This window comes from Crinia signifera, chromosome 6 (assembly GCF_055691185.1).
Source record: "Crinia signifera chromosome 6, ASM5569118v1, whole genome shotgun sequence".
Classification (NCBI taxonomy): Eukaryota; Metazoa; Chordata; class Amphibia; order Anura; family Myobatrachidae; genus Crinia; species Crinia signifera.
The window spans coordinates 116,505,013-116,526,392 of NC_139222.1; the positions used below are offsets into that span (position 1 = coordinate 116,505,013).

Here is a 21,380-nt window from a genome sequence, read left to right on the forward strand (position 1 = left end):
GTAGGCAAACGGCCCCTGCTGTAGAAGATCGTCCCTTAGAGGTAGCTGCCAAGGATGATCTATCAGGAGCCCCTGAAGGTCGGCATACCAAGGACGACGAGGCCAATTCGGTGCCACCAGGATGACCGTGGACCTCTCCCGCTTGATTCTTCTGAGTACCAACTGAATCAAGGGCAACGGAGGGAACAGATAAATTAGGGAGTAGTTCCAACTCGCGGTCAGCGCGTCCGTCGCTACCGCCTCTGGATCCCGAGACCTGGAACAATACAGCCGCACCTTCCGATTGTTCCTGGAAGCCATCATGTCCACCTGAGGCATCCCCCATCGGTGGGCGATCTGGGCAAATACCTCCGGATGTAAGGCCCACTCCCCAGGGTGAACATCCTGGCGACTCAGATAGTCCGCCTCCCAGTTGTCCACCCCGGGAATGAAGACCGCTGACAAAGCCAGAGCATGCCGCTCTGCCCATTGCAGAATTGGACGTACCTCCTGCATGGCTCCGCGACTGCGCGTTCCGCCCTGCCGGTTCACATAAGCCACAGCCGTGGCATTGTCCGACTGAATGCGAATCGCCTTCCCCCGGAGGATCCCGTCCGCATAGGACAAGGCCAGACGAATCGCGCGAAGCTCCAAGATGTTTATAGACAGCTTCGCCTCCTGAGACGACCAACGACCCTGGAAGTGCTGCCCCAACACAACAGCTCCCCAGCCTCGGAGGCTGGCATCGGTCGTGACTATAGTCCAATCCCAGATTCCGAAACGTCGGCCCTCCAACAAATTGGCCGACAGTAGCCACCACTGGAGAGAGAGACGGCTGCAGGGCGATAACACCACCATCTTGTACATGTGCAAGTGGGAGCCCGACCACTTCCTGAGCAGGTCCAATTGAAAGGTCCTTGAATGGAAACGCCCGAACTGCAGAGCCTCGAACGAGGCTACCATCTTGCCCAGCAGTCGGATACATAAGTGCACCGACACTCTCCGAGGTCGAAGCACCTGCCGAACCAACTCCTGCAGGGACAACATCTTTTCCCGAGGCAGAAAAACTTTTTGAACCTCCGTGTCCAAAATCAACCCCAGGAATACAATCCTTCTTGAAGGATTCAGCTGAGATTTCTGGTAGTTGAGAATCCAACCATGGTTCAGTAACGTCTGGCAGGTTACCTGAATAGCCTGCGTCAACTGATCCCTGGATTCGGCCTTGATCAATAAATCGTCCAAATAAGGAACGATCTTTACTCCCAGAGAATGAAGCAACTCTACCATCACTGCCATTACCTTGGTAAACAGACGCGGGGCCGATGAAAGGCCAAACGGCAGAGCCCGAAACTGAAAATGGAGATCCCTTATCGCGAAACGAAGAAACTTCTGATGCGGGACGTAAATGGGAATATGCAAATAAGCATCTTTGACATCCAAAGATGCTAAAAATTCCCCCGGCTCCAGCCCTGCAACCACAGAACGAAGAGACTCCATCTTGAATCTGTGGTACGTGATATATACGTTTAAAGCTTTTAAATTCAATATTGGTCGAACCGAACCGTCCGGTTTCGGGACCAGGAACAGGGGAGAATAAAAACCCTCTGTGCGTTGTTCGGCAGGAACCGGCATTATAACTCCTGCGGTCAACAGTTTCTGTACTGCTTGAAGAAGCAACTGACGGTTCAACTCCACGTGAGGCAAACCTATTGTAAAAAACTGGTGAGGGGGAGTACTGGAAAACTCCAGTCTGTACCCTTGCGCAATGACGGACAGAACCCACTTGTCCTTGCAAGACCCCTCCCATGCCTGCCGGAAGTCCAACAGGCGAGCCCCTACTCTGGGATCCCCCAGGTAGGAGGGCCGGGAGTCATGCTGCGGGCTTTTCGGTTTGCTTGACGTCTGCGCGCCGAGCAGCTGGTCCTGAGGAAGTGTTTGCTCCACCAAACCCTCTGCCTCTGCCACGAGAAGCGGTAAAGGATCCTCTGGACTTACCTCTGAACTTAGGTGCCCCCCGAAAGGAGCGAAAGGCCGGCCCTTGATAAGGCTTTTTGGGAGGAGGAGTCGCGGAAGGCAGGAAAGTTGATTTGCCTCCTGTGGCCAGGGAAATCAACTTGTCTAACTCCGGGCCAAACAGGACCTCTCCCGTAAACGGAAGAGCCTCTACCGCCCTTTTAATGTCCGCCTCCGCTTGCCAGGACTTAAGCCACAAAGACCTCCTGGCCGTAATGGACTGAGCCGAAATCCTTGCCACCAGAGCCGCAGAATCCCTTGCAGCCTCTCCAATATACATTGCAGATTCCCGCATCTGTTCTGCTAACTGAATGAACTCCTCAGAAGAACCCTGATCATTCAGACCCTTTGACAAATCCTCCGCCCATTTCTCCATGGCCCTACTGACCCAGGAGATCACAAGAATGGGCCGAAGTGACACACCTGCGGTTGAAAATATCTGTTTAAGCCCCGCCTCCAGACGCCTATCTGGCGCCTCCTTGAGGGCCACTGCCCCAGGAATGGGAAGCGCCGCTTTCTTGGAAAGCTTTGACACTGACGCGTCTGCCAACGGCGGGGTCTCCCATTTTGCCCTAGCCTCCGGAGCAAATGGGTAAGAGGTCTTAAACCGCTTAGATAACTGAACCTTTTTCTCTGGAGATCTCCAAATATCCAGAAGAGGTTTCTCCAACTCCATAGATTCTGGGAAGGTGACCACTGCCTTAGCAGACCTCCCAAAAATAGAGACCTGCGTCGGCGGCTCCTGCTCCGTAAACTGTTGCTCACACTTAGTGCATACAAACAGCTTTGGAGAAGCTTTTGACTGAGACTTGGATGTCATGCTGCACACACACACGCCCCTTACACACACACAGGTGGAAGGAGGTGAAATAAGCCAGACAAAGAGAGCCCCCACAAGGACCCCACACCAAGAGCAAAAGCACCACACTAATAGGGGGAGAGGAGCGCACCTTCCCCGAATTAGGCCCACCAGATAAACTCTCCAGCGGGGAAGTCTCACAAGAGAAAATCCCCTCCACTCACCCAGCGCAGTATTCAATAATATCCAGGCTGAAGAGGGGGAGAAAGCGTCCTGCTGTCCTGTTCCAGAGAACTGTAGAGGCACAGCCGACAAGGGAGCAGCGTGGCAGGCACCGGCGTCTGACACAGAGGACTGCAGCTAGGACGCGACCACTCACTGGTCCGCCCCTTCCGTCCTCATCAAAGCGCGCGCTGTATACAGCGGCGCTGATTGGCTGTCTGCTCCCTGCTGGACCAGCGAATTAACCCTGGTCCAGCCGTCACCCAGCGCTATGCGCTCGCACGCCCTGCTCTCTCCGGCGGGCGACTAGGTCGCGGCCCCGTAACACACGCCGCAGGCAGCTGTGGCGGGACCCAGACGCTGATGCGTCTGTGACCGGAGTCAGCCGCGTGCGCCGCAAGCGGTGCCGCTCTGACTCCCCGGAGAGCTATCCCACGTCGCAGGCAGCCGGCACGCGCTGGCTGCCTGTCTCCAAAAAAAAAACAAGCAAAAACAAAAGGCCCCAAACGGAGCCCCTTGCCCAGGGATCCGACTCCTCCGGGCACTAAACTAAGACTGAGGTCTGAGGGGGGAATAGAGGGGGAGGAGCCATACCACAGTTCAAGTTTCTTAAAGTGCCGACTCCTCCGATACACCACTCTATTCCCCAGCGTAGACTTCAGTGTCCCCAAGGATGAAGGAGAAATTGTATTATTTGTAAACGCAACCTTACAAATAACATATTAGCAGAACTCAAGAGTTCTGCATCAAAGTAAAAGTAACAGTTCGGTGCCCAGACTCCAACCTCCAGCTTATACCCACTGTCCCCTATGGGGTGAAGATGATTGGAAGATCAACTTCCATAGAACATGAAGTGTAGCAGAATATGGTTTTTCTGAGCATTTACAAGGCCTAAAACTTGCAATAAATCAAGACATGTCTAGTTCTTGGCATTGGTGGAAAATACATTGTAGTCAATACTTCCCCTGTCCATTAGGAAGTGAGTCTGCGTAAAATTACTCACATTATCTTTAAGATATCAGATGAGCATTTTACCATTAGTCTGGAATGGAGTGCTCTTTCCAACATATATTATTAAACATTTCCAGCTCTTACCACGGCATAGTAAGAGAGGGATTGGGATTTCATATGCATACCATGTTAGTCAGAACATGGTATGCAGAAGTGATATTGATATGAGGTTTTGATCACATATATTAGGAGGTTTTCCACTATAGATAAAATATATTTATTATTTTACTCCCCGACTATCCCACTTACACACATTAATACTGTAATTCTATGATACGGCTGATCTGGGTTAAGTTTATAAGCAGTTATGCTATATTTGCATTGGTTTCCACCACACGTGTAAGTTAGGAAATTCACACTGTGGGGCAGTTCAATCAGTTCTGATTGATATGAATGAAATTTACTATAGTAAGTAATAGTGAACACAAACAAACAAGATGATATGTTACTTCTGCTGGTTAACTGCTTTATGTGACCACCAGAAAAAGGGTATCTGATGCAATGACTAGGAATTACACCCAATCCATTTATTTGATTAGCCATTCCACTCAAAAGAAAGCTACAAATGATACACAGTGCACTGGATGACTGATCTGAAGTATCAAGCACTGGAACCTTGTAGAGATGAACAAATGACAGAGGTAAACCTGGGAGAGAACATTAGGGCGATTCAATTGTTGTGCCACTTGGCTACCACTAGGCGGTGCAAAACGGACCAATTCAATGTTGCTTATTTAGACATCTTTTAACCCACAGAGAGTCATTTCTTCTCGCAGCTTCCTGATGTGTAAGGAGAAAAGTATGCAAAGTCCTTAGTTTAAGATGGAGTAGCAGCTATGCGCAACTATAACCCATCTATATGAGCACACATACAACAATAAGCACCCAAAATGGATCAACAATTGAACATTTACCCCGCCCAAAAAAAAGGCTTAAGCTGTGTACACACGGTACACTTATGGCTGGCAATATGCTCGCTGAGCGACCATATTACCAGCAATTGGAGTGTGCACCGGTGATAAATTGCCGGGTGCGTGCTCCCAATTTTAGCCACCTAATGATCCTCTGACCAGCGACTTCCCCTACCTCTTCTCCCAGCAGTGTGTCATTTTGGTACTTATGTAATAGCCGGGGGCCCACTAAGCAAATAGCTTAGTGGGCGGTTCTGCGTAAGAAAAATCGCATTGCATACAATTTTTTTGCATGCGATGCTATTTTCCTATGTAATTTATTCACTGCTCTCTGGCCTTGGGCGGTGTGATGAAATCGAATCGCATTTCCCGCAAAGTCGCATGCGATTTTATAGGGCGAGATGCCATTTTATGTAGTATACACTTTTATGACATCCAATGGGATTTAGGCACCTTCTGCTGAAAATAGGATGTTGCCCATAGCAACCAATCAGATTCTACTTCTATTTTATTTAGCACCATGTAGACAATAATTTATAGAATCTGATTGGTTACCATGGACAACATCACATCTTCAATAAAACTCCCACCTTAGTAAATTTACCGCTTTTGAGTTGAGAATTTGTTACCTTAACAATCAATCAGAGATTGTAGGCTTCTTCTTATTCTTTAATACTGCCAAGTGTTTATTACATTTACTACTGCATGAATACATTTATAAGTCAGCCATGAGCAAATGTGTAACCCAGTAGCTTGGAAAATAGTTGTGCATTAATGAATAGAAAAAAATCCTTGTAAAGTGAACATTACGGTCAATTACATAAATACAATACTGAAATGAATTACATTATGCAGAAATCGGTTTGTAAAATAAAAATACTAGCATAGTAAAGCTGGCCATACAGTAATGCAATCCGGGCCCTTTTTATCAGATTCTGACGCGTGGGTCAGAGAAACTGGATGGAAAGTGTAAAATCACACGCGTTTTACCTCAGAATCTGATCTGATGCACATTCCTGTGTGCATTGCATTGGAGCCAAAGATCCCAAGGGCTGCACTATAGATTTTTGGCTCCGGCAGCCTTGGCTGGGATCGCATACCATACACCGTATACAAAAGGACTGCATATGGTGTACCATAATGGAGATTGTATGCAGCTTGTCCCCTAGAAGTCACATAAGTGTATGGGTGACTTCAGAGTAACATACTCACTAGCAGAAAAAGGATATCTGCAACCAAAAATAGTGAATACAGCACAGTTGTTTTTAAACAAAATGTGTTTAGAGAATACCGCCCTACAAAACCCAAAACAGAGTTATTTTCTATAAGCAACAAAAAGAAAAAACGTGTTCAGGAAGTTCAAATTAAAATGATTTGCATCTTGTAGGATGTGTCATTAATTCCAGATTAAGGCCAGTTCCACAGAAATTGTATGACCCTACAGGTTTTCTAACAAAAACACAGCATCAGCAGTTGGAATGAACTTCAAAACACATTCAAGATTATACACATTTACTAATATTAGAAAAACATGCATATATGTTAATCCACATTATTCAACACCTACAATGAACAGTGGAAAGGAAACACAAAACTGGATATTTTCATAATGTGTAGTGTTCATTCTAGCACCCTGTATCGTCATGCAGTTCCTCTTCACTGTCTGGGGTGTCGCTTTCTGCTGCAGTACTTCTAGCACAGTGTGGTCTGTATTTTAGAACTTAAACGCAGACAAGACATGTGCTAGAAGCAAACCCTAGACAGAAAAAAAGAGGGTGCTAGAATGAACATTAAGGTGTTTGCATCACAGAAACCTTATCTTAAAAATGTTAAGATTATAAAGACCAGAGTCACTAAATAATCTCAAACTCAGCCTTAGCCAATACCCAGAAACTTTACCTGCAGCTAACACCACATACCCAAACATAAGGATGACCATTGGAGCACATCTTATCAATGGTTACATCTATTTTGATAACATGAACCATAGATGGTAAACGGTGGTCCTGTACCATAGATAGTTTGGATCCGATATGATATCCCGGCGGTGGGGATCCCGGCGGTCGGAATCCCGACACTGGAATCCCGACCGCCGAAATCCCGACAAGGGGGGGACATGGATCGCCCCCCCTTGCGGGCTCGCTGCGCTCGCCACGCAGCGGGCCCGGTGCCTCGCTACGCTCGGCACGCTATTATATTCTCCCTCTATGGGTGTCGTGGACACCCACGGAGGGAGAAAGTTTCGGGATTTCGGCGGTCGGGATTCCAGTGTCGGGATTCCGACCGCCGGGAAATTAACCGCATCCCGATAGTTTTAACCATTGGTGCTTCATGCCCAAGTAGCACAGTTCAGCTGTTAAAAGTGCATACACACTGGTCGATATAAGGAAAGATATCGCTCATTTAGTACGTTCTGGGTGATATTCATAATATTATCGCCCAGTGTGTATGCAACGAACAATGGGCACTCCCAATGGTCGTTAACATACCACCCCCCCCCCCCCAATTGTCTGCACATGCAGTTCAATTTGGCACATTGTCTAATGTATGAAGCAGTGATCCGTGACATCGCTGAACAATAATTCAGTGTATGTGCGCTAGATTGTTTCACCACAAGTTTCAAGGAAAATACTTGACTTAATGGAGAAAAATAGTCAAATGTGTATGCATGTTTAGTTAAAAAAAAATGTGACTTTTGGGCCAAGGGAGAAGTCTTGGCCAACATCCCAAAACACTATATGGGGCAGTCAGATATAGAGAGGCAGACCATCGGCATACCAACACACTGTATATGTGCTACTGCTGGAACGTCAATGCTCTACCTTGCTCTATACCTCTCTTGACAGACTAAACTGTCAGTCAGCAGCCCCTTACGCCACACCTAACTCATGCACATAGTGCAGCACTACGTCATATGAAGGGGGGGGTGGGGGATTGGTTGTTAACCTAGGATGATGGTCAATATATTTAACATCAACAAACCATCAATGATTTTTAGACATCGAAATTCGATGGCAATCTCTACCCAGATTAATTTCACTGGGTATCAAAAAATAAACATTACAAGATCATGTTATATCACTCTTCTACAAGCACCAAGTAAAAGGCTGTGTGTTTCAAGTGTATTTTTATGCAGGATTCCAATATAATTTCCAACTATCGGCCTACTAATTATTGGCTCCTATAACTTAACCAGTTTGTCACTTGGCATGGATGTAGATCAAAACTATGTAGCCTGATGAATACTATGATATCACTAAGATTAAGATATTAAATATATAGAAATGTTGCAACATATCATTTAACAATCTCACGCTTATGAGTTAGGGCAAAATGTATTGGGCCTGGAGATAAGATATTGAGAAGCAAATTCTACAGAACCAATACGTACAGCATTATGGGGAGATTATTATTCTCCTTTATTTACATGGCAACACAAGGGGCCCACTGCGCCTTACAGAATATATAAACAGGAACTGTATGAACAAACAAGAAAATCGGCTAATAGCGCATACACACAGGGTGATTTCAGTGTTACTTCTAAGCAATCCGACTAGATCACTTCAAAATTAAGCAATTAAATTCCATGTGTATAATCCACCCAGCAACGGTGCTGTGCAGTCCCGCGTGTCACCATCGCCTGACTAGATTTATACTGCATTTATAAATCTAGTTAGATCGCCAGTGTTCTCATGGAGGTCTGCACAGATCGCTCAGCACACCACTGATGCTTTGCATGTGTGCTGAGCAATCCATGTTAACTACATTCATTAGCACAGGGCTTTAGTCACCCCAGGAGTATGCCGCATAACAGTACAAAACATGGACATGGCTTATAAACACTACTGCTGCAGTCATAACACACAATTTATGATCCATTGCTCATATAAGCATTGCAATGTTTTGTACTGTAAATCCCATTGCCCTTGATTTGTACAGTTTGTGCAGGTGTTGATAATGGAGAGCAGATGATAGCATAAGTAAGGGAAGAGGACGTTGCTTGTGAGAGCTTAGTCTGAGGGTAGAGGGAGGACAGGGGTGACTCAGGAGATGCAGTGTGTAAAGAGGACACACAATAGCTAGAATCTATCTAGCACAGTGGTGTCAAACTCATGGCCCTCCAACTGTTGTGGAACTACACACCCCAGCATACCCTGCCACATATTTTGTATAATGGATTACTAAAACTGTGGCAGGGCATGCAGGGACATGTAGTTCCACAACAGCTGGAGCAATGGGCAACTATTCAACCTACCCTTTTTAGAAGATCTGATACACATGCACATAACGTAGAACAGTAGAAGAGCCCTGATATGATTATACCATAGACACTATGACTATGGTATAATCATACCAGGGCTCTTGTACTGAAATAGAGCAACCTATGATGAAATATGAAGTTGTGTTTCCTAATGCTGTAAAGGCCAGCAGACATTACCCAGCACAGCTGTAAGTAGGCCTCTGTGTGCAGGGCTGGTACAGCCCATGGTCCCTGCTACTTCCTAAAACATATATCATCAAATCCTGCATCACCTGGGTCGTATAGCCACACATCGCCCCCCGATCAGTCAGGGAGACCACGGAGCTAAAACATGTGTGCGGAGCTGCTGCCTAATGCATCCACTCGCACCCTGCGAGGCCCTATATTACCAAGGCTCACTTGTGGCGTATGCCATGCCTGGACACCGCTTTCACTTGCGACAGCGCTGGTTACCCCTCTAACAACGAAAACACCTACTCATCCCAGTAGGCCGCACATGAAGCCCCGTCCTTACCTCTGCGCTTGCGGCCGCCTCCTCTCTCTCTCCCGCCGGGAGAACCTTTCACTGTTCCTTCTCCTCTGGCCTCAACTTCCGCCTTTCCTGTCCCACTTCCGTGTACACCCTACTGTCAACCTCGCTGATTCGTTTGTTCTGCAAAGTGACGGCCGTTTGGGCCAATCACCTCTCCTACTCTGTCTACTCACGCCCATTTCTGTCGGAAATGACGCAAAGGGAGTGGTGGAATGCGGAAATAAAGGTGCAATGATTTATGGGAAATGTATTTTTTTGATAGAGGAAGTACTTTGATTAGGTTTATATCTACTTTGTGTTTAGTTACACTTTAGGGTTAGGGTCTGCAGCATTCACATTGCTTGGGGGGAGAGAGTCCCTGGTTTATACTCTGTTCCTCCCTCAGTACTGTTCTTCTACACCGCCCAGCTTTGCTCAGCTCTTGCCAAGCATTAATAGTTTTCTTTTCACTGACAGTTGTATATCATTATTTGAAACTAGTGTTGTAATATATGGAAGTGTCTGTAATATCAGAGCTTCCACAAAAGGAGGATTTATGTAATCTTATAATAATATACATATCATTATGCAATAGTTTAACTGACCTTACGCTTTGTTTGGTAATATTGCCCATACAGTTTTTGTCAATGTGATGGCCCCCTACATTTTAATAACCAAAAATTATTAAATCATAGAAATGAATTGGCATTTTAAAACGTAACGTGGCTTAAAACTGAGAAAGTCAGCTCCTCTAGGCGGCCAATAGAATCATTTGCAGGAGATGCGCGGAAGATGAAGCATCTCTGCGTCTCTCCTCAGTTTGTGACAGGGGACCGCTGAGACACTCGCATTTAGTTTTTTTTGCGAAGACCTGGACTACTACAGGAGAGAAGAGGACAGATCTTCGCCAGAGGAGACTTGTAAGTATAATTTCCTTCCACAGGTCCCCTATGGATTACTTCAGACCCCGGACCTGGACGCCGACATGGACCCAGACACCGGACCAAGACCGAGGGCTACCTACGGGCTCAAGATAGGTAAGTGTCAGTATGTGTGGGCTTTGAATGTATTAAAGTTTTATTTTTCTTGGGTGTCAGTGTGTTTATTTGACTATTTTTATTACTGTGGAACTACAAGTGCCAGCGGGCAATTTAATGCCCCACATGCTGGGACTTGTGCTTGTCCAAGTCCCAGCTTGCAGGGGAGGCTTGCTGGGACTCATAGTTCCACAGTTTTAAATAATAGTTTATTCTATTTTTTTTACACAACTTCATCATCCCGGACAGCACCAGGCTTCAGCCTGGTCAGGTAAGTCCTGGAGGTGGGGGGCCCCTTTATTGGGAGGTCCCCACTCCCCCAGGGCCCCTGGCCAGGCTGACTGGTCAGTAGGGATGAATGCTTTGGCCGGGGGGACTTGTAGAAAAAGTCTCCCCCCGGCTGTGGCATTACCCTCCTGGCTGGTTTGGCCTGGGGCTGGTTCTTAAAAAACGGGGGACCCCTAGTCATTTTGTCCCTTGTATTTTGATAACCAGACCTGGAGCCTGGGGCTGGTTTTAATAAATCGGGGAACCCCTATTTGGTTGGTTTCCTGATTTTTTTATTACCAGCCCCGGCTCTTTCAGCCTGGTGCTGGTTACGGCTGTGGGGGGGGACCCCACAACGTTTTATTTATTTATTTAACCATTTTTTTTACTCTGCACGAATTCGTATATATGGCCAGCTAATACGAATCATTACTCCATCGGAGGGTTACAAAGCAGTCGTATTTGACTGCTTTGTAAATTCCCCTGAAACAGCCTTATGCAGTCGTAGTCATTCCTATTAAGAATACGAATACAATTTTTTGTATTCATATTCTTAGTAAATTTCCCCAATAGTGTCATAAAACGGGGATTGGCAGCGCTGCCCTGTCACCCTCTCGCCTGTCTGCATCGTGTGCAGAAGCGTATGTCATCTCCATTGTCTCCCTGACCGCATTGTGCATGCGTGGCTGCTTGTCCTCTGTCCCTGCCGGTCCTGCAGCCATACCAACCTTCACATGGTTTACAAACACCAGAGTTTCCCTTCAAACCCATTCCCTTCGGCCATAACAGTCCTAGTCAGCTGACCAGTCTGGACCCAATTCAGAGATGTTCAACTGTCAGTAATTACCATGGCCAATCATCAACCATCCAGGAGTATATCTCCAGTCCGTGAGCTCTGGGAAATCACCAGTGGTTTGTTGTAGTACCCTTTTAGCAACCTGGTCCTGGTTTACCAAGATACTCCAGTGCATGGGTCCTCAAACTGCGGCCCTCCAGATGTTGTGAAACTACAAATCCCAGCATGCCTTGCCACAGTTTTAACACCCAGGGCCGGTGCTAGGTTTCTTGGCACCCTAGGCAAAAATTTGGCCTTGTCTCTCCCCCCCCCCCCCCCCAATCATTTTTGATACTCACCTGGTCCCCGGTGTCCATCTTCAGAGGCATTCCTGGTTGCAATGATGCATTGCATGGGTGCACTGGTGATGGCATGATGCCACCCACGCAATACATCATTGGGAAAGGGGATGCCTTTCAGGATGGACGTTGGGCACTGCCAGAGGTCCAGGCGAGTATAAAAAAAATATACATATACAAAAATCTAAAAAAAAAATGTATCCAAAATGCTATCAGCAAATGGGATGCTAGCGGACAGAATGCCAATGTCAGCATCCAGTTATAGGGAATGCTGTCCCTCCCTCCAGCCTAACCCCACAGTCTTAACCTAAGTCTCCTAGTAGTGCCTAAACCTAGTGAGTCACACACACAGAGATGAGGGGGTCACACACAGAGGAAGGATTTAGGGGATGGGGAAGGTTTCACATACAGGGATTGTGGGGTACAGGGGAGACAAATACAGAGGAAGGGGTGCAGGGGGTAACAATGTGGATTAGGGTGGTGGGGGGGGTCACAAACACACAGTGGAAGAGGGTAGGGGGGTAATACTGTAGTTTCACATATACGCAGGGGGGGGGGGTACTCACTGGGGAGCAGATGGGTACAGGGCTCCCGTTGGCACTTACCAAAATAAATCTGTGGGGTACAGTTCAGCCTGCAAACTGTCAGTGTGGCACCTCTGTACTTTATGATGCTGGCATCCGGCTGGAGACACGGCGAGTAAACTCATCCCTCCGTGGGAGCAGGTGGCAGGCATAGCACTGCTTCCACTCATGGGAGTAAGTAAGGTGCTTGTCCTGCTGGGGGTGGTTCGGTGCAGCTGCTGGAGGAGAGCAGGTGCTGGTTCTGGTGGGCAGGGGGAGAAGGCTGCTGAGAGCTCCGACAGCCAAAATCCGAGAGGAGGGGGTAGCGCTGGGCTACTTTTGCTGTGTGTGCGGGAGCAGGAGGCAAGCCTAGCACCAATCCCCTCATGGTGCGTTAGTGGTTGATGTGGGAGGGAACGAGGTGCTGCAGGGGGCTGCTGGGTGTGGGGAGAGTCCAGCTGAGAGCTCCAGTCTCCAGGCCACCGGCATCCGCTGGGAGGGTGGATGCGCTGGGTAGCTAATGGTGGGCTGCTGGGTGCCCCTTTCTGCATCAATTGCAGTCAGTCAGTCAAGGGGGGGGAGGGGGGGCTCCACGTGGGGGACGCAATGCGGTTTCTGCGGGGCGGGGAATAGTGACCGCCGCTCTCACCTCCGGGGAATACAGCCGCCGTGCTGCGCTGAGGGGGTGGAGGGTGCGAGATGTCCCTCGCGCTGATCCGCCGGGAGGGGGGGGGGTGGCAAATACGGTGCAATGCGATTGCTGGGGGAAGGACAGGGGTGAGTAGTGACCGCCGCTCTCACCTCCATCCGGGGGTCCCTGCTGCCGACTACCGCCCCCCAGTGGTCGGCGCCCTAGGCAAATGCCTAACATTGCCTAGTGGTGGCGCCGGCCCTGTTAACACCCCCTTATTGCAAAACTGTGGCAAGGCATGCTGGGATTTGTAGTTTCACAACATCTGGAGGGCCGCAGTTTGAGGACCCATGCTCCAGTGCAAACTCCAGCTATTGCACTGCCTAGTTTCCTGATTTCCTGATTAGCTCTACCGCTGCTTGCATCGGTCTTTCCCGGATAGCTGCCCTGTTGTACCTGCCGTACTTCTCTACATGGCCCCTATTCTGATTTACACGTTCCCCTGCGTGTACTCGCAGGGGAGTGATTTTTTGCGACTGCGCATGCTCATATTCATTAATGCACATGTGCAGCCACTGTGTGCGACCGGCCACAACAATTAGATTATTCGCCGGGAGCTCGCACACAACAGTGCGGGTGGGGGCATGGGGTGGAGGGGTGTTGGATGCACCCATGGGAACGCCCAGCGTTTCACGGGCCTTCCCATGAAAACGTTGGACATTGTCATGGTGATTCCCTGATGACGCATGTGTGGGGGGCGGGCAGCTGACTTCAGCGGATGTCAGCTGCCTGCCTGCTTCCCACACAGGGCGCTCACAGATCTGAGACACTACAGAGGTGGTGACCAATGTTCCCTCTAATTTTACGAAGGCTTTGTGCAGAAAAAGATATTGGCTGTGCAACTTTGGAAGGAAATGTACATTTTTGTGCGTCACATAACGTATACAGGCCTAGGTTTCGAGTTCTGTTGAGTTAATAAAGCAATTTGAATGTTTACAGACTTCACACACCACACATATAGACTATAGCAGTGATTTTCAACCTTATTAAACTCGTGGCACACTAAAACAAGATTTTAACCTTTGTGCGCTCAGTTGTAATGTCTGTGCGCGGGCTCGGCGAGTTGTGTGCGCGCGCACACGCGCACAGCTTAGAGGGAACACTGGTGGTGACCATCAAATGATTTTGTCTGCGCACGCAAGGCTAAAAATCTGAGTTTATGCAATACATCCATTCGCAGCTGTGCCGGGGATCATGGCGTGCGAGGGGGGGGGGGGGGCAGGTGTTGGGCGGCATCTACATGCAACGCTTCAAAATTTGCAGCATTGCGTGTGGACCAGAATAAGGTCCCATGTCCGGTTCAATCCTGGTAATCAATTCAATGCTCCCCAGCCACAAATTGTGTTACCTGCAGCGCTCTGTGAAACCTGGCCATCATCGGTGGTACCTGCTGGCATCCCGCTTTTGACTCTGCGGCATTCCATCCCCGCGGGCCCACCACGCCAGCCTTGGCTCCATTCTCCTCCATGGACAGGGCCATGACACTTCCAAGTCATCTGATCCTGCAGGATCCAGTCAGGATGATTCCCCTGTAGGGAAAAGCCTTAGCCAATCAGCTCACAGCAAGAGGTATAAAGCCCAGCTCAGGGAACTGAACCATGTCAGTGCTTTGTTGTCTATCAGCCTGTAGTGAGCTCCTGCTTATCTCTGCTTCCAAGACACAGTGCAATTACCAGCCTCAGCACTCCCTGACTCCATGGGGGAAATTTACGTGTCCATTAAGGACAGCTTCTATCAGTCTCAAGCTCCTTAACCCCTTCCTGACACAGCCAGTTTTTGCCTTCCTGACAGAGCCCTTTTTTTCAAATCTGACATGTATCACTTAAGTGGGGATAACTTTTTTTTGCTTTTACTTATGAGATTGTTTTATCGTGACACATTGTACTTCACATTAGTGGTAAATTTGGGTCGATACAGTCTGTGTTTTTTTGTGAAAAATACCAAAATGTCGTAAAAAAATGGAAAATTTAGCAATTTGCAAAATGTTAAATTTTCTGCTTGTGAGACAAATAATCATACCACTCAAAATAGTTAATAACTAACATAGACCATATGTCTACTTTATGTTTCCATCATTATTTCAACTTCCTTTTAATTTTTTTGGACACTAGGAGGCTTACAATATGAATAGCAAATTCTCAAATTTTCAAGAAAATTTCAAACACTGATTTTTTTAGGGACCAGTTCAGTTCTGATGTGACTTTGAGGGACTTGTATGTGAGACACCCCCATAAATGATGCCATTTCAAAAACTGCACCCCTCACAGTATTCAAAACAGCATTTTGGAAGTTTTTTAACCCTTTAGGTGTTTCACAGGAATTAAAACAAAGTGTAGGTGAAATTTCAAAATTTCATTTTTTTTGCAGATTTGCAATTTTAATACATTTTTCTAAGGAACACAGTAGATTTTACTAGAGAAATGTGACTAAAAATTGATTCCCCCAATTCTTTTGTTTTCATAAATATCCTATATGTGGCCCTAGTGTGCACGTTGACCAAACCACAGGCTTCATAATAGAAGGAGCACCTACTTGATTTTGGAGCCTCCTTTTTATGAGATTATTTTTTAGGCACCATGTAGGTTTCTAGGCACCATAAGATGCTAAAATTTAGGAACCCCCCCACAAGTGACCCCATTTTGCAAACTACACCCCTCAGGGAATTCATCTAGGGGTATAGTGTACATTTCAAACCCCCAGGGGTTTCACCAATTGTGGTACAACTGGGCAGTGAAAATGAAAAATTAAATTTTTTACACAAAAATGCAGTTCTGGCTCAAAATTTTTCATTTTCAGAAGGTATGAAGGAGAAAAAGCACCCCAAAATCTGTGCCCCAATTTCTCCCGAGTACGGCAATGCCTCACATGTGACCAAAAAATACCATTTGGGTGCATGGCAGGACTCAGAAGGGAAGGAGTGATTTTTGGATTTTGCAGCTCAGATTCTGGTGGAATGTTGGTGGGTGCTATGTCGCATTAGCAAGACCCCCGAAGCACCAATACAGTGGAACCCCCCCACAAGTGACCCCATTTTGCAAACTACACCCCTCAGGGAATTCATCTAGGGGTATAGTGTACATTTCAAACCCCCAGGGGTTTCACCAATTTTGATACAACTGGGCAGTGAAAATGAAAAATTACATTTTTTTACACAAAAATGCAGTTCTGGCTCTAAAGTTTTCATTTTCAGAAGGTATGAAGGAGAAAAAGCACCCCAAAATCTGTGCCCCAATGTCTCCCGAGTACGGCAATGCCTCACATGTGACCAAAAAATACCATTTGGGTGCATGGCAGGACTCAGAAGGGAAGGAGTGATTTTTGGATTTTGCAGCTCAGATTCTGGTGGAATGTTGGTGGGTGCTATGTCGCATTAGCAAGACCCCCCAAGCACCAATACAGTGGAACCCCCCACAAGTGACCCCATTTTGCAAACTACACCCCTCAGGGAATTCATCTAGGGGTATAGTGTACATTTCAAACCCCCAGGGGTTTCACCAATTTTGATACAACTGGGCTGTGCAAATGAAAAATTACATTTTTTACACAAAAATGCAGTTCTGGCTCAAAATTTTTCATTTTCACAAGGAAAGATGGAGACAAAGCACCCCAAAATCTGTGCCCCAATTTCTCCCGAGTACGGCAATGCCTCACATGTGACCAAAAAATACCATTTGGGTGCATGGCAGGACTCAGAAGGGAAGGAGTGATTTTTGGATTTTGCAGCTCAGATTCTGGTGGAATGTTGGTGGGTGCTATGTCGCATTAGCAAGACCCCCCAAGCACCAATACAGTGGAACCCCCCCACAAGTGACCCCATTTTGCAAACTACACCCATCAGGGAATTCATCTAGGGGTATAGTGTACATTTCAAACCCCCAGGGGTTTCACCAATTTTGATACAACTGGGCTGTGCAAATGAAAAATTACATTTTTTACACAAAAATGCAGTTCTGGCTCAAAATTTTTCATTTTCACAAGGAATGAAGGAGACAAAGCACCCCAAAATCTGTGCCCCAATTTCTCCCGAGTACGGCAATGCCTCACATGTGACCAAAAAATACCATTTGGGTGCATGGCAGGACTCAGAAGGGAAGGAGTGATTTTTGGATTTTGCAGCTCAGATTCTGGTGGAATGTTGGTGGGTGCTATGTCGCATTAGCAAGACCCCCGAAGCACCAATACAGTGGAACCCCCCCACAAGTGACCCCATTTTGCAAACTACACCCCTCAGGGAATTCATCTAGGGGTATAGTGTACATTTCAAACCCCCAGGGGTTTCACCAATTTTGATACAACTGGGCAGTGAAAATGAAAAATTACATTTTTTTACACAAAAATGCAGTTCTGGCTCTAAAGTTTTCATTTTCAGAAGGTATGAAGGAGAAAAAGCACCCCAAAATCTGTGCCCCAATGTCTCCCGAGTACGGCAATGCCTCACATGTGACCAAAAAATACCATTTGGGTGCATGGCAGGACTCAGAAGGGAAGGAGTGATTTTTGGATTTTGCAGCTCAGATTCTGGTGGAATGTTGGTGGGTGCTATGTCGCATTAGCAAGACCCCCCAAGCACCAATACAGTGGAACCCCCCACAAGTGACCCCATTTTGCAAACTACACCCCTCAGGGAATTCATCTAGGGGTATAGTGTACATTTCAAACCCCCAGGGGTTTCACCAATTTTGATACAACTGGGCTGTGCAAATGAAAAATTACATTTTTTACACAAAAATGCAGTTCTGGCTCAAAATTTTTCATTTTCACAAGGAAAGATGGAGACAAAGCACCCCAAAATCTGTGCCCCAATTTCTCCCGAGTACGGCAATGCCTCACATGTGACCAAAAAATACCATTTGGGTGCATGGCAGGACTCAGAAGGGAAGGAGTGATTTTTGGATTTTGCAGCTCAGATTCTGGTGGAATGTTGGTGGGTGCTATGTCGCATTAGCAAGACCCCCCAAGCACCAATACAGTGGAACCCCCCCACAAGTGACCCCATTTTGCAAACTACACCCATCAGGGAATTCATCTAGGGGTATAGTGTACATTTCAAACCCCCAGGGGTTTCACCAATTTTGATACAACTGGGCTGTGCAAATGAAAAATTACATTTTTTACACAAAAATGCAGTTCTGGCTCAAAATTTTTCATTTTCACAAGGAATGAAGGAGACAAAGCACCCCAAAATCTGTGCCCCAATTTCTCCCGAGTACGGCAATGCCTCACATGTGACCAAAAAATACCATTTGGGTGCATGGCAGGACTCAGAAGGGAAGGAGTGATTTTTGGATTTTGCAGCTCAGATTCTGGTGGAATGTTGGTGGGTGCTATGTCGCATTAGCAAGACCCCCCAAGCACCAATACAGTGGAACCCCCCCACAAGTGACCCCATTTTGCAAACTACACCCCTCAGGGAATTCATCTAGGGGTATAGTGTACATTTCAAACCCCCAGGGGTTTCACCAATTGTGGTACAACTGGGCAGTGAAAATGAAAAATTAAATTTTTTACACAAAAAATGCAGTTCTGGCTCAAAATTTTTCATTTTCCCAAGGAAGGAAGGAGACAAAGCACCCCAAAATCTGTGCCCCAATTTCTCCCGAGTACGGCAATGCCTCATGTGTGACCAAAAAGTGGCAGGACTCAGAAGGGAAGGAGTGATATTTGGATTTTGCAGCACAGATTCTGGTGGAATGTTGGTGGGTGCTATGTCGCATTAGCAAGACCCCCAAAGCACCAATACAGTGGAACCCCCCCACAAGTGACCCCATTTTGCAAACTACACCCCTCAGGGAATTCTTCTAGGGGTATAGTGTACATTTCAAACCCCCAGGGGTTTCACCAATTTTGATACAACTGGGCAGTGAAAATGAAAAATTACATTTTTTTACACAAAAATGCAGTTCTGGCTCAAATTTTTTTATTTTCAGAAGGTATGAAGGAGAAAAAGCACCCCAAAATCTGTGCCCCAATTTCTCCCGAGTATGGCAATGCCTCATATGTGACCAAAAAATACCAGTTGGGTGCATGGCAGGACTCAGAAGGGAAGGAGTGATTTTTGGATTTTGCAGCTCAGATTCTGGTGGAATGAATGGTGGGTGCTATGTGGCATTAGCAAGACCCCCGAAGCACGGTGAAATGATGAACCTAATAATCCATAGATGTGTGGTATATTTTAAAACACTCCTTTATACATAGGCCGGGTTTGTCGGGGCAAGTTTCACAGTGGAAAATAGTTTCCTTTCTTATTCCCTTTTTATAGCAAACTTTGCACCTTTTTTGTGTCCTGCCCTTTCTTGCAGTGGAGGGGATTTCGTTCGGAAAATGCTGCCCTGGTACAAAACGGGGGCCAGTACTAGAAGTACTGGGGCCCTCTGCCTGCTGGTTCCCAAATATTAGGCCCTTTATGACTTCCTCTTGAAAGTGCATAAATGTCCCCCTCTGGCTGGTACAACGGAATAGCACGTAAGCGTTATACAGTGCCATCTGGATGATATACACGGCCAGCTTCTTGTACCAGATTTTTGTTTTCCGCAGGGCACTGTACGGCTTCAGTACCTGATCTGAAAGATCCACTCCGCCCATGAACCTATTGTAATCTAGGATACAATTAGGTTTTGAGGTGTGGGTACTGGTACCTCGTACAGGGATGGAGGTGGTACTGTCTCCATGAATTGTTGTCAGTATAAGGACATCCCTCTTGTCCTTATATTTGACCAACAACATATTTTCGGTGCATATTCCCCTGCTTTCACCCCTTCTCATTACTTGGGCAATGTGCGTTTTTGGGAGGCCTCTTTGGTTCTTACGCACAGTACCGCAAGCTGCTGTACCTCTTGAACCAAGGGCCTTAAACAGGGGGATGCTAGTGTAAAAGTTATCCACATAGAGGTGATAACCTTTATCCAGGAAGGGGTGCACTAAATCCCAGACAATTTTTCCACTAACACCTACGAGGGAGGGGGGGCATTCTGGCGGTTCAATTCTTGAATCCTTCCCTTCATATACCCTAAACCTGTGGGTGTACCCTGAGGTGCTTTCACACAGCTTATACATTTTTATGCCATACCTTGCCCTCTTACTGGGAAGGTACTGGCGGAATTTAACCCTTCCTTTAAAATGTATAAGGGACTCGTCAATACAAATAAATTTTTCAGGGATGTACATCTCTGCAAATTTGGCACTGAAATGATCAATGACCGGCCTGACTTTGAATAGCCTGTCAAAGGTGGGATCATCTCTGGGTGGGCACAGTGTATTATCGGTGTAATGTAAAAATTTAAGGATTATCTCAAAACGAGCCCGAGTCATGGCCATACGGTAAAATGGGGTGCTGTACAGAACATCTGTACTCCAATATTGCCTAATTTCTGGCTTTTTTACTATGCCCATATGTAACACCAGACCCCAAAACGTCATCATCTCTACTGCATCTACAGGGGTCCACCTAGCAAATGATGACGTGGGGTTTTGAGCAATAAACTGCTGGGCATATAAATTACTTTGGTCCACCATTAAATTTATAAAATCATCAGAGAAAAATAATTTGAAAAAGTCAATTTCTCTAAACCTGCTGAATCAAATTGGATTCCTGGGATGGCCAAAAACTCAGGAACCTGGGGCTCAAAATTGTCTGGTGGTGGGGTCCATACGGGATCAATCATTTGGGGGGGGGGTCTCAGCTGCTCTACGGGGGCGTCTTTGAGGGGGTCCCTCATCAGCAGAGGAGGAAGAGGAGCTTAAGGCGAATCCTTCAAATTCCCCGCTTGCATCACTGGCTGTGTTAGAGTCAGAGGCAAGCATGGCATATGCCTCCTCCGCTGAATACATTCTTCTGGATGACTGGGATGACATTTGGGATGACATTTGGGATGCCATTTTTATTTTTGTGTTTCTGTAAGTGTAATGTTTCAACACGTGTATAGTGTAGGGGGGTACAAACTTTATTTCAACACGGGGGGTATGTAGTGTGTAGTGTGTATGT

The 21,380-nt window shown here is 46.7% G+C and overlaps 1 protein-coding gene across 1 annotated transcript in view; it reads right to left on the reverse strand.

Annotated features, from left to right (window-relative positions):
- RAB5C (RAB5C, member RAS oncogene family) overlaps positions 1 to 9,868 on the reverse strand; it is a 30,683-nt gene extending 20,815 nt beyond the window's left edge. Inside the window, exon 1 of the mRNA XM_083146898.1 lies at positions 9,711 to 9,868. The gene's annotated coding sequence lies outside the window, so the exon portion shown is untranslated. The remainder of the gene's footprint in view (positions 1 to 9,710) is intronic.
- Between the last annotated feature and the right edge of the window lie 11,512 nt (positions 9,869 to 21,380).